The sequence below is a fragment of the Ornithorhynchus anatinus genome, chromosome X1 (assembly GCF_004115215.2).
Source record: "Ornithorhynchus anatinus isolate Pmale09 chromosome X1, mOrnAna1.pri.v4, whole genome shotgun sequence".
Classification (NCBI taxonomy): Eukaryota; Metazoa; Chordata; class Mammalia; order Monotremata; family Ornithorhynchidae; genus Ornithorhynchus; species Ornithorhynchus anatinus.
The window spans coordinates 87652155-87664644 of NC_041749.1; the positions used below are offsets into that span (position 1 = coordinate 87652155).

At 46.6% G+C, this 12490-nt stretch overlaps 1 long non-coding RNA gene across 4 annotated transcripts in view; it reads left to right on the forward strand.

The window, feature by feature from the left end:
• The window catches only part of LOC114806603, a 121897-nt gene extending 110149 nt beyond the window's left edge, over positions 1-11748 (forward strand). For 2 of the 4 annotated variants that reach the window (XR_003754647.2, XR_003754649.2), the window contains exons 5-6: positions 9790-10431; positions 11266-11748. This is a non-coding gene — a long non-coding RNA (uncharacterized LOC114806603). The remainder of the gene's footprint in view (positions 1-9789; positions 10432-11265) is intronic. The other 2 variants (XR_003754648.2, XR_003754650.2) reach the window with 1 other exon arrangement.
• The last annotated feature ends 742 nt before the right edge of the window (positions 11749-12490 follow it).

Here is a 12490-nt window from a genome sequence, read left to right on the forward strand (position 1 = left end):
GCATGACCCTTTTCTTCTGCTGCACCTTCTCCTACCTGGCCCCAAGATGCTCCTTGACTCAAAGCCAGTTAGAGTGATGCAGCAGAAGCAAAGAAACCTCTACAACCTGTTCAACTCAACATGGCCCAAACCAGCTCACTGGGATTTTTGCAATATCCCACCAGTTTAGTCTGTCTTCTGCTGTTAATTATAACCATCCACAGTTCTGCCACATTATTTGCATCTTTGTTTCAAGGTGTTTTTAAAATATATCTTCAGTCCTCCCTGTTTGCTGTTTCCCAACTTCACCTCACCAAACAGCTGTTTGGGTGCCCTGATGTGTATATATTCATCTATATAATGGTGGTGTTTGTTAAGCACTCACTACGTGCCAAGCATTGTACTAAGCACTGGGGCAGATGCAAGATAAGTTCAGACACAGTCTCTGTCCCCAATGGGATGTACAACCTAAAAGGGAGAGAGAATAGGTATGGAATCCCCATTTTACAGATGAGGAAACTGAAGCACAGAGAAGTTAAGTGACTTGCCCCCCCAAAAGTGACAGAACCAGGATTAGAATCCAGGTATTCTGACTTTTAGGCCTGTGCTCTTTCCACTAGTTCATGCTGCTTCTCTGCGTATGTAGATAAATGTATATATGTATATTTACATACATATTTACATATATATGCACATATATATCTGCACTTCATTTGAGGTGTTGTAACTAATGATGTATCTGTTCTCGCAAATGCAACTGAAAAGGTTGATATTTGACTGACATTCAATTCCCCATTTGTTTTTGCTGAGCTAATGCTTTGCCCTAGATAGGACCCGTCTATTTTGACGACTGTCTTTTAGTTTGTCAATCTTTACAAAGCTTTTCCTCAAGAAGAGCAACTACATTCTCTCTGTTGCTGCTCACCAAGCTGGTCTGTGTGCTCTGGTGGCTTCTCAACACTGCACTGCAATATTACATTTTTTGAGATTGTATTTCAATCTACGTGCAGTTCTACCTTCACAACATCACTAAAATCTGCTCTTTCCTCTCCATCCAAAATGTTACTATGTACTTATCGAGCACTTACCAAGCACTTATCCTTTCCCATCTTGACTATTGCATCAACCTTCTCACTGACCTCCCTGCATCCTCCCCCCTCCAGTCCATACTTTACTCTGCTACACAGATCAATTTTCTACAAAACCATTCCGTGCATGTTTCCCCACTCCTCAAGAACCTCCACTAACTGTCCGTCCACCTCAGCATCAAGCAGAAACTCCTTACCATCAGCACTAAATCCCTCAATCAGTTCTCACACTCCTATCTCACCTCACTGATCTCCTACTCCAGCCCGGCCCCCACACTTCACTCCTTTAGCATCAGCTTGCTCACTGTGCCCCAGTCTCATCTATCTCTCCACTGACCCCTTTCCCAAATCCTCCCTCTGGCCTGGAACTCCCTCCCCCTCCATAAACCCCAAACCACTACTCTCCTCACCTTCAAAGCTTTATTTAAAGCACATCTCCTCCAGGGAGACTTCCCTGATTAAGCCCTCTTTTCCCAGATTCTCTCTCCCTTCTCCATCCTCTATGCACTTGGATCTATGCTCTTTGGGCATTTGGTATTCACCCCACCCTCAATCCCACAGCACTTAAGTACATATCTATAAATTATTTATAGTAATGTCTGTCTTCCCCTTTAAACTGGAAGCCTGTTATGGACAGGGAGTGCATTCATTCAATAGTATTTATTGAGCACTTACCATGTGCAGAGTACTGTACTAAGCGCTTGGAATGTACAAATCAGTAACAGATAGAGGCAGTCCCTGCCCTTTGACGGGTTTACAGTCTCATCGGGGGAGACGGACAGACAAGAACAATAGCAATAAATAGAATCAAGGGGATGAACATCTCATTAATACAAAAGCAAATAAATAGAATCAAGGCGATGCACATTTCATTAACAAAATAGAGTAATGAAAATATATACAGTTGAGCGGATGAGTACAGTGCTGAAGGGATGGGAAGGGAGAGGGGGAGGAGCAGAGGGAAATGGGGGGAAAAGAGGGTTTAGCTGCGGAGAGGTGGGGGGGGTAGAGGGAGTAGAGGGAGAAGGGGAGCTCAGTCTGGGAAGGCCTCTTGGAGGAGGTGAGTTTTAAGTAGGGTTTTGAAGAGGGGAAGAGAATTAGTTTGGCGGAGGTGAGGGAGGGTGTTCCAGGACCGCGGGAAGACGTGGCCCAGGGGTCGACGTCGGGATAGATGAGAACGGGGGACGGTGAGGAGGCGTCGGCTTCCTCCTCTCACCCTGTTGCCGCTTCCGCACTATCCCTCCTCCCCCCTCCCTCTCCTTCCCCTCCTTCGAAGCCCATATCATTCGCCTCTACCACCCACTCCAGTTACTTGTCGCCGTCCCGGTCCCACCTCCGACTTCTTCAACCACCGTCCTCCCGCGGTCCCGGAACGCCCTCCCCACCCCGCACGCTCCGCTCCTCTGCCGCCCACCTCCTCGCCGTCCCTCGGTCTCGCCTATCCCGCCGTCGACCCCTGGGTCACATCCTCCCGCGGTCCTGGAACGCCCTCCCTCCTCACCTCCGCCAAACTGATTCTCTTTCCCTCTTCAAAACCCTACTTAAAACTCACCTCCTCCAAGAGGCCTTCCCAGACCGAGCTCCTCTTCTCTCTCTACTCCCTCTGCCACCCCCCCTTTACCTCTCCGCAGCTAAAGCCTCATTTTCCCTTTTCCCTCTGCTCCTCCACCTCTCCCTTTCCATCCCCACAGCACTGTACTCGTCCGCTCAACTGTATATAGTTTCGTTACCCTATTTATTTTGTTAATGAATTGTACATCGCCTTGATTCTATTTAGTTGCCATTGTTTTTACGAGATGTTCTTCCCCTTGACGCTGTTTATTGCCATTGTTCTTGTCTGTCCGTCTCCCCCGATTAGATTGTAAGCCCGTCAAACGGCAGGGACTGTCTCTATCTGTTGCCGACTTGTTCATCCCAAGCGCTTAGTACAGTGCTCTGCACATAGTAAGTGCTCAATAAATACTATTGAATGAATGAAGTGCTTACTGTGTTCCAGGAAGTGTACTAAGTGCAGGAGTAGATACAAGTTAATTAGGTTGGATAGAGTTCATGGCCCACTTGGACTCATAGTCGTAATCCTCATTTTACAGATGACGTAACTGAGGCACAGAGAAGTTAAAGGACTTGCTCAAGGTCCACAGACAAGTGGAATACCTGGGTTTAGAACCCAGATCCTTTTAGCTCCCAGGCCCATGCTCTATCCATTAAGCCACACTGCTTCTGGTTATGTGCCTTTATGTGACTTGCCAAGGTCCCATAAAGTGGGCCAGTGACTGATCTAGGTTTAGAACCCAGTTCTTCTGTCTTGCAGAACTGATTTTCCACTTGCCCATGCAGTCTTCTGTTTCACCACACTGAAGTTGGGGCATTCTTTGACAGCCCAATCAAAAGAGTAGGGTATCACTGCTGATGGAGTAGGGTTAGAGGCAGAACTGATTTATTTATAAATTCTATGCATTCTCTAGCCCCAGGCTAATTTTCATTTTCCAAACCTTTAAAGGAGGAAAATTCTGAGGGGCAGTTGCCTTCCTCTGCGGCAAACAGTGAATCAGAGAATAGTTAAGTGAGGCCCACTGAGCAAATATATTTTTAGGTTCCAATGCTCTTTCTTGACCCGGTTTCCTGCCAGTTTGCATAAAATGCTGCCTTCACCTCAGGGAACTGAGTATTTTCTCCCTCTGTCATTGGGTAAATATGTTTATTGATTGCCTTGTAAAGTACAAAAGTGGAAGTGGCATTGTGTGGCTTGGAGCCAATAAATAATATGCAGGTAGATGAAAAGGGCACTGTTGGGAAGATTTTTTTTTCCCATGGAGAATGAGAGAGTTACCCTTTTATGAAAGGTTGAGATTCAGGTCCTTCTTTATCGCTCTTGACCCTTCCAGGGTGGCCTTATTTTGTAGCTTGAAGGAGAGACTTTTCCCTCCACAGTCATGATTAGCTAAAAAAAAAAAAAAGCATGCCTTCCTTGTTTTGGTTTGGAGCTGTACACAAGGGATGAGGTGCAGAGTTGGCATTTGGTTTGGTCCATGAAGCTTTCCCAGATTGACCCAGCCTGACCCTGGTCATCACCTTCATCCAGATTAGATTCACTCCAGCCAATCCAGAATGAATGTGTGTAAATTACAGGGACACAGTCAAATCAAGCTTCAGATAATGCTGCATTCCAGTTGAAAACGAGCCGTTAACCGCTGAGGACAGCCCAGCATAGACCACTGCTATTAAGAAAGGAGTGGTTCTCTTTGAACAAAAGCTTCATAAAGAAGGAAGAGGCAAGGGGGTTAAAGAGGAAAACTTGCAAACATTAAACATGACAGCACAACAATGAACAGCCCTTTTGTGTGCACAATCTGGCTGCCCGTTTTACCACTCACATGCTCATTCGCGAACTTCACCATCAGTGGTGTCTCCTGCTAGTCTGAAGGTCAACTGTAGATTGTAACTGTAAATATGAACAATTCTGTCTTATTTAGTAGGCACCTTTGTTTTTGCTTGAGACTTTGTGCCTGTCTTGTAAGGGCCATGTCTTGGTCTGCTTTCATTATTCTCCAAAGAGTACAGTGCACGGTAATTTTGGATGCAACTGGGGCTTAAAAACTTGCTGATGACAAGGGAGATGTGAAAGACAATGTTGGCATCAGGGATCCTGAAGTGCTTGGAAGCAGGCTGAGTGCTAAATGTACTGCCTCTACCCAACCCATCCATTGCTAGTGTCAGCTAAGGCCCTGAGCATCAGACTGGCTAAAATTAGGCTGACCGTCCAACCCAGTTTAGATAGGACAGTCCCAGATGTTTGTAGGATACTCTGGGAAATTTAGAAAAATTACACAAATATCCTGGATTTGGAACAGTTCTGGCCAAACCAGTGGGCTTGCTTTGTTCTTGCAGTGAGCTGAGGTTGCCTGTTTTAAATGTTTGGATGCCCTAAACTGGAGCCTACTCAGTCCATGCTCAGTTGAGGTTAAACAGATTTCTGTGACATGTTGTCAAATGTCAGAAAGCTTTAATCCCATGCTATCTCCAAGATCTACCTTCATGGTGATATTTGTTAAATGCTTACTCTGGGCCATGCACTGTACACATATTGGGGTACATACTGGTATCTTTGTATATTAGCTGCCTCTTTAGGCAATGTGATGCATTAAAATCTCCATCTTTCTCAAATTAGATGGCTGCATACCTGACTCACAACTAATTCTCTTCCCCTCTTCAAAGCCCTACTTAGAGCTCACCTCCTCCAAGAGGCCTTCTCAGACTGAGCTTCTCCTTTTCCCTCTGCTCCCTCTGCTCCCCCTCTACCCCCCCTTCACCTCTCCTCAGCTAAGCCCCCTTTTCCCCCCTTTTCCTCTGCTCCTCCCCTTCTCCCTTGCCCTCCCCTCAGCACTGTGCTCATCTGCTCAATTGTATATATTTTTTATTACCCTATTTATTTTGTTAATGAGATGTACATCACCTTGATTCTATTTATTGCTATTGTTTTAATGAGATGTACATCCCCTTGATTCTACTTATTGCTATTGTTTTTGTCTGTCCGTCTTCCCCGATTAGACTGTAAGCCCATCAAGGGGCAGGGACTGTCTCTATCTGTTGCCAATTTGTACATGCCAAGCGCTTAGTACAGTGCTTTGCACATAGTAAGCGCTCAATAAATGCTATTGAATGAATACATACACTAACATCAGATCAGAGTCCCTGCCCCTCATGGAGCGCACAGTCTATCGGGGAGTTAGAACAGGTATTTAATCCCCATTTTACAGATGAGGAAATGAAGGTACAGTTAACTGACTCTTGCCCAGGATTACACAGCCGGGTAGTGGCAGAGCTAGGATTAGAACCCAGGTCTCCTGACTCCTGGGACTGTGCTCTTTGCACGAGGCCCTACTGAGGTCAAATAAAAGGTACTCAAGCTTGGGATAGCAACCCAACCATCCAATTTTTGACAAAAATAATATGGTCCACTGGCTACTGAATTTTCTAGCATGGTATCATTGCTTCTTGTTCTTGTTCACCGCTGTGACCACTATATTAAGTAGCTGAAGAGAAACTTAACTGCAACGCTGCTGAACTTCTGTTTGTAGGATTCAGGGAAAAAAGGTTGAGATTTAATTTTGGAGCATTTGAAATGATTTGATTTTGCTTTCTCCCCCACCCCTTTCCTTAACCATAATGATTTCTTTCCCTGCAGTGCTTAGGGAAGGACTGACCTGAGTTCACTGTATGACTTCACTAGAGCAAATCATCTCCCTGCTAGTCATGCTGCAGAGGCTAAGGAAAGAACACACCACACACACACACACACATACAGACACACACACCAGGACTATCATAGCTAGTTATAAATCAAATAAACCAGTGAATGTTGCTATCCTCCCAGTGCCCATGAATAATTCACTGGCAAGATGCATGTAAGAACAGCACCTTGTAGATATTCTGTGGGAAACCATAACCAGACTAAAGTCCCTGCTGATTTCTAGGTTTAACATGATCTTAAGAAAGGGATGTGGTTATATAGTTGTAAATGGAGGTCCCCAAAGTGTGGCAAGATTAGAGTTTCTTTTTTTCTACTAATCCAGGCCTCAAGGTTTCTCCATATCTCTCCATTTCACCTGGGTCCCCTAGGCGGGCCCGAGGATGAAAATTTGGGGCAGAAGAATAATTTGCTCTGCCCAGTGGATAGGGCCAGAAGATAGGAGGACTTGATTTAGGGCTTGTCTCATCCCTGGGCCTGCTTAGTCTGGGCAAGTCACTTCCCCGTAGACCTCAGTCCCCAACCCTCTAAATAGGGTAAAATGCTTTGAGCGGCTCAGAAAAAAATATACTGCAGAAATCGAAAGGTTCATCACTCAAATCCGCTCTTCAGCTCAACAAGTCAGTTGAATGATGCTTTCCAATGTTCTGTCCAATGAACCCCACTTACACACGGAACTACTCTTCCACAGAGTATCAAACCAGAAGAAAGGACTTAAGTTGTAGCAGAAGTAACTCCCATTAGTCCCAAGTATCAACAGTAATATCTGCAGTATTGACTACGTCTTCCTGGGTACATAGTGCTATACCAGGTGCTCGAGAAACACTCAAAGAAATAAAAGATGTGATTCCCTCGGATAGGTCCAGTTCCCTGACCATAGGGGCTGTGAGACAAGAGCCCTGTTGATAGCTCCCACCACGTGCCCCGATGATGATACTGGCTGCTCCCTGGGTGACTCCATCACATCGCACCAGAAATACGGCAAATCAGGGAGCCTCCTCTGCAACCGCACGCTCTGGTCCTGGGCAGCACCTGGCTGCCCGCTGGGCCCTAGGGGGATGGGATAGGTCGGATGTCAGGCTTGGGGTCAGGCCCTCTTCTGGGCATGGCGACAGCAGTACTGGGCAGTTGGGTCAGTGCCCTCATGCCCCCCACAGCCCAATGCAACGCAACAAGATCCAAATTCCCGGCTCAGGCCTGGCTGTGCCCACCAGACGTTGGGTTGTTGGGGAGGAGGAGGGGAGTGCCAGCGACTCCACTTCCAGAAACCCCCAACTTGGGTGGCAGGTGAAACTGCTTGGCCATTAAGACAGAAGAGGACCAAGCCTCCCCTTTTCCCCTCCATGGAGTTGAAGCCTTTCGCTTCCCCACCTCCCATCCCTTTTGGGCCTCTATCTCCCTCACTCTATGTCCCCTCCTTTCTCTGTCTCCCTTTTTCTCTTTCTCTTTCTCCTTTTCCTCCAAGTCTCTTTTCTTAACTTGCCCTCATGGTTATATTCTTTCCTTTCTCTCTTTCATTTTCTCTCTTGTCTTTGTCCACCTCTACCTGACTTTTCAGCCCCATCTATGTAGGTCTGCCTTCCTTTCCACTCTTGAGCTCCCCAAAATATGCTCACCTTGCAGTTGCACTGGGGAAGCAGCGTCGCTTAGTGGAAAGAGCACAGGCTTGGGTGTCAGAGGATTTGGGTTCTAATCCCAGCTCCACCACTTGTCTGCTGTGTGACCTTGGGCAAGCCCCTTAACTTCTCTGTGCCTCAGTTACCTCATCTGTAAAATGGGGATTAAGACTGTGAGCCCCACATGGGACAACCTGATTACCTTGTGTCTACCCCAGCGTTTAGAACAGTGCTCAGCACATAGAAAACACTTAACAAACGCCATAATGATTTTATGGATCATGCAATTGAGACCCAGAGAGGTTAGATGACTTGTCCAAGGTCACTGCAGGCTAGTGACAGAGCTGTGACTAGAATCAATCAATCAATGGTATCTTTTGAGTGCTTGCTGTGTCCAGAGCACTGTATTAACCGCTTGGGAGAGTACAATGCAACAGAGTTGGTAGACACCTTCCCTGCCCACAATGAGCTTACAGTCTAGAGCGGGAGAACTCAGGATCTCCTGGCTCTCAGGCCCCTGCAAATTTCACTAGACCACATCCTTCTGTGGCAGTGAAGGTCATTGTGAATGTTCTTGACCAAAATTCCTAAATTGGAGGATGGTTTCTGACTTTTCCTGCTTTCTTGACTTTTTATTTAGGCCTCTGTGAGGGAGCTATCTGCCATCCTAACAAGGTCTACCCGCCCAGAGGAGCTACGGATTCTAATTCCAGCTTGTCTTTGGTTACGTTCCTCAACTTCTCTGTTTTCCATTTATAAAACAGAGAGAAAGTGACTGGCATCTTTCTCCCTCACAGGGCCCCTGTGAGAATGACTGCTTGAGCTCTTCAAAGAAAGATGCACATAGATTCATGAAATCATTTTTTTAAAGCTATTTGTTTAGCGCTTACTATTTACCAGGCATTGTACTATGCACTGGGGTAAATACTAGATAATCAGTTTGGATGCAGTCCAAGTCCCACATGGGGCTCTCAGTCTTAATTTCCATTTTATAGATGAGGGAACTGAGGCCCAGAGAATTGAGGTGATTTGAAGTGACTTGCCCAAGGTCACACAGCAGACCAATGGCAGAGACAGGATTAGAACCCTGGTCCTCTGACTCCCAGGCCCGTGCTCTTTCCACTAGGCCACACTATGTCTCACATTATGGTTCATAGGAAGAGAAACCATCAAGAAAACCCACTTTCCTGGCAATTCGGAAAATTCTGAGTTCCTCTTTCTCCTCCCATCAGTTGCTCTGGCACCATCTTCCCCAGGCTCTTGGCTCTCGCAAACTAAAAGATGAAAATATACTACCAAGGCCCACCCTTTGAGCCCCACAGGGGCAAATCTCGTCTCCCCCGAGTTCTGGCTTCTCTGTACAGTATCAAATTCTTTTCAAATGAGAGTCCAGTTTCAACTCGAAAAGGAGAGTCATTGCTAAATAATGAAATGCTGAGTGGTTATTGCAATCATGTTTAGTGGGGTTTACCAGCTATTTAATAAGTGTGTGGGCTAGAGCTGGGCTGGGACTGCTCAGTGAGTCTCCTCTTAACCACAGATGGTTATTTATTCAATACACAATTGCTATTCTATTAAATTTGAATTAAAGAGACAGCTCAATTTCATTCCTGGGTATGCTACGTTCTCCCCCCATGCTCCCCCTCTCCCCCCTAACTCACTCACACACACACACACACACACACCTCTTTCATTATTCCCCTGTCTTTCTGCATGAAGGAGACAAGGGATTCACAGCAGGCTGGGGGGAGGGGGGGAGGGAGGGATGGGGAAAATGATGTGGATGATCAGTTTCCTTGGAAACAAAGCCTCTGGTCATGGAGGAGATGGGGCCATCTGTTATTTTTTTTTTTCTTAGACCTACCTGACCACCCTCATCAATGGATCCTGAAACCCAGGCAGTGTACAGACCACACAAGTGTCATGGTCCCTGTTCTTGGAGAGCCAGTATTCTAAAGGAGCAAGATTCCCCTCTCCCTCCAAAGCTGGGAAGCTCAGTTACTGTTTGACTCTTAGACTCATACTTTTTACCGAAGACAAAGCTTTCTCCTCACTGGCCCATTTCACCACTAGATTATCCACATTTAGTGGAATCTGGAAGGATTAAATTGAACAGCCAAGGAATTGGGACTCTCGATTCAGTTACCTTGGGCTGTCAATCATTTTCAGAGGATGCGGTGAGAAGATGGAGCCAACACTATCAGCTTCAACTCTACCCAGTTTTCTCCAGTAATCCCTTTGGCCATGATAGACCTGTTGACAAAGAAGTAAAGAGGACAGTGGATAGGATAGGTTGAGTTTTTTTCAACTACCCAACAAGAAAATGTTTGTAATGTACTTTGATATTCTTGCGTGAAGGCTATTTAAATATAAAATATTATTGGTGCTGCTGCTGCTATTGTCTTGGGCTTTTCTAAGTGGAATTGCCAGCTGAAAGAACAAGTGCTAGGGATACTCCAAGAGCGTCTTTATTTATTCCATGTTTGAGAATTACACAATCGTAAGTCACTCATCCTATCCCAAGCCCCTACTCTCTGAGGATAGTCTCTGTGCTGCAGTGAAGACATTAGTTCAGAATAATAGGCTTTTTTATTTCACTGCAGCTCTTAACAGTGATAAGAATGTAACAGGATATAATGAAATGGGATGGAGGAGGTTGTTTCAAAAGAGAAAAGTGAAGCATTCAAGGAGTTGGAAACGGACAGAGCATGAAAGCAAGGCCAGCTTGCTTCTAGTGGCTGTAGCTGAGAGCAGTTGGGAACAGTATTGACATGGGCAAACTGTGAGTTCCATGTGGGACAGGAACTGTATCTGACGTGATTAATTTGTATCTACTCCAGTTGCTTAGTACAGTGCTTGGCACATAGTGAGCACTTAATGAATGCCATTTAAAAAAAGACTCATTGGAAAGGGGACTGGGGATTGCTCAGTGGTCTTTTCATAGGCTGCACAATGTATTTTGTGCTACTAGATGTTAATCAGACAAGGATGATCAAGATGATCCAATAAATGAGCTGTTTATATTGCCCCCGGATCGATTTTCTTCATAGTTTAAATTACAAAGTTTCCTGATCTTGTGACCAGGGAGTGGTGCTAGGGAAGGGGGAGGCAGGACCTACCATGAAGCTCTGGAGAAAGGGACTCAGCTGACCGTGGGGTTGCTTGGCTTGGGGGAGGCACTGAAGTGAATTGAAGGTGTGGTGAGTGGAGGAAGGGCGAGTGGGGATGAGAATTTAACGGTGTTTAAGTTATGCCCTTCTCCCATTTTCAATTATTTAGGAAATGACTAATTGGAAACTGCCTTCCTTTTGATTATCTTTCATATTTCTCCCAGGTCCCTTCCTCTGGAGCTGACCCCCTCAGAAGGGGTTGGGGGTCTGAGTCTCTGGACCGCGACTGGGGAGTGGATTATCTGCTGGAGACACATGCACAGAGCTGACTGAGGAGTGGACCACGGGGCCCTGCATATCCGGGAGGGGCTGTTTGGGTAGAGGGGGACAAAGAGGCCGCTCCAGCAGGGGCGGGGGGGACAGAGATCTGTCTCCCTACTTGTCAGACTGGACTCCGGAGAAGTGACTGGAGTGGGGAAGCCCTTCTTTTCCCTCCCCTCAAAGTAAGATAGTGCCTACATTTTCTCGCCGGACCCCAAACACTCTGCTCGTGGCCCTGGGCAGGCGGAGGAGACGTGGATACCGAGTTCACCCACCCCCTTGCAGTGAGCTGAGACTGCACCCCAGAGAGGAATGAAATGAGGAGCCTTGTGTTGGTTTTCTTTTTATTTAAAAAAAGATGAAAAATAAATCCAGATTTGACTTTTCTTTTCCCTTTCCTGAACAGGCCTGTGGGGCCCACTCCGGCCACAGAAAGGTTCATCCCCTTTTCAGCTAGGCAGCCTCTGGGGCCAGCAGTGGTCTGAGGCAGGGGTGGCCCCCAGGCCAGGGAGCACTGTGGCCTCTGCCTGGCCCATAGTGAGGAGATGGCTCGTTCCTCCATCCCGGCTGGCCTTGGCTGCCCCTGTGTCTGGCCAGAGGTGACCCTGCCGAGACCCGGCCCAGGACTTGGGGCCCACCGGCACCCAACCAGATGTCCAAACTGGGCCCACACCGGTGACTCCTTGATGGCTGCCCTGACTCCGGCCCAAGGGGCAGGGGACTCTCTGCCAGAGATAATAATAATGTTGGTATTTGTTAAGTGTTTACTATGTGCCAAGCACTGTTCTAAGCATGGAAGCACTTGTTCTAAGCGCTGGATGTGTGTAGGGAGTGGGGGCCAAACCGGTGTCAGATTGTGTCCTCTGGCTGGCATATGTCAACCTTAGAAAACGTGGAGCCATGTTGGATCTTAGTTCAACCACTTCTACTTAGGACCGGTAGATCTGACAGGACACCCAGACATATTCGCAATCCAATCAAACACCTCTCATGCCAAATGCACCCAAGTCAGGTACCCTTTTCAATCACCCTTGCTCCCACAGTTAACTGTCAGTACCATCAGTTTTCTCACAGCATGGGGTTCCCTTCTTAACAAATCCTGTTTTAAGGAAATCTTGGGTTATAGCA